We start from the raw sequence: 1,720 nt of genomic DNA, 5'->3' as shown, positions 1-1,720 counted from the left end.
CGACAGAGGAGAACTGCAACCCTGAAGGAAATGCAACAACTACGGGAGAGAAGACTGCTGAACCAACAAAACTGAATTTTGAGACAGAAGAGGAAAAAGAAGAAATCACTGTTCCACCGGTGGGATGGGCGGAACAGGGAAGGGATTCGATTCAAAAGTCCCCCCCAAAAAAGGGAAAAACAAAAAGGTTGTCACCCCAGTGAGAGGGGAAGGAAGCAGGTGGGGGGCAGAAAGAGAATGAGATTGAAGACATCATGTTGGGAATACAGCAGGGGGTGGAAAGGGCTGAGCAAAGTTTGGATTGGGACAGAGCAGGAGTGGGATGAGGAGGAATTGGGGTGATTCGTATAGGTGAACAAAACACGGTCTGAACTTGGAAAGTATTAAGGAGCTAGCTGAAATCTCTGGAGACATCGACTCCAAGGAAAGGGGGTTGATTCAGTTTCGAGGGTGGGAATAAAAAGGGGGGGGAGATTTTGAAAATTAATTATGAATATTTTTGGGTAGAGAATATTGGGTAATAAAAGTAAAGAAAAGTATGAAGGGTAAATGATTAAAAGGAAGTTTTAAATTGGGAGAAAGAATGTAATTTAAGATCTGGAAACTGCAATAATTAGTTTTTAATAAGGAACTCAAGAAGGGGAAATGAGGAAGTCCAAAATCTTTAGATTAGAAATTGGATAATATGATTATGTCTTTTTTATTTTTATTTTTTATTTCTATTCCCCCCCCCCACTTTTTATATAAAATGAATAAGAATTATCTATGAACAAGGTTATAAATTGGGAGATAGGATGTAATTCTATGATGTTTAGCTAAGATCTGGAAATTGTAAGAGTTAATTATTAATAAGGAATGTAAGAAGGGGAAGTGAAGAAGTTTGAAGAGATAAGGTGTGGTAATATTGCCATTTTTGTTTTTTGCATTTCTTTTTTAAATCTTTCTTTTTCCTTTTTTTCTTTATGTAAAATTCAATAATTTTTTTAAAGGAGTGAACATAGACCAGGCACCCCAAAACTCAGCCCTCCAGATGTTTTGGACTACAATTCCCATCATCCCTGACCACTGGTCCTGTTAGCTAGGGATCATGGGAGTTGTAGGCCAGAACATCTGGAAGGACGCAGTTTGGGGATGCCTGACATAGACCAATGACACCAAAATGTATGGGAAACTGCCCTACTAGAAAAGTTAAAACTTAAATTAGCACGGGGACAAGCAAAGACCTACCCCTTCCCTTTGCAGATAAGATGCAGATTCTGGTAAATATCATTACTGGCTCAAAGTTGAGCTATTTCACCGAGCTTTTTTTTTTTTTTTTTTTGCCCAGAATGTATGTATCATGGCCTGTCAGAGACCGTGTGGCGGTGCCAGTTGTATGTACTATACTTCCAAAGGGATCCCTAAAGAGAAGCTGAAGAGGTGATCACCTTAGGGCCACCAAATTTCTGGAAGGGTTTTAATACTGTATTTCGTGGTGAAAGGCCCACTGAAAACATGAAGAGTCCATTCCAAAGCAAAGTATATAACATGGATATATTTGGCAACCCTGCTTATTTCTCCAAGTGAATAAGGTGTGAGGGGAGAATTGTGTGGGTCTGTTGTCATCTCAGAGATTAGTTCCATTGGAAAACTGCAAACACACATACCTAGTGTAAATAAACCACAACAGGTCATTTTTCATTCTTACAGAAAAGGCCAAGAAAAAACCAGAAATCCCAAG

Source organism: Zootoca vivipara, chromosome 1 (genome assembly GCF_963506605.1).
Source record: "Zootoca vivipara chromosome 1, rZooViv1.1, whole genome shotgun sequence".
Taxonomy (NCBI): domain Eukaryota; kingdom Metazoa; phylum Chordata; class Lepidosauria; order Squamata; family Lacertidae; genus Zootoca; species Zootoca vivipara.
This window is presented reverse-complemented; position numbering follows the sequence as displayed.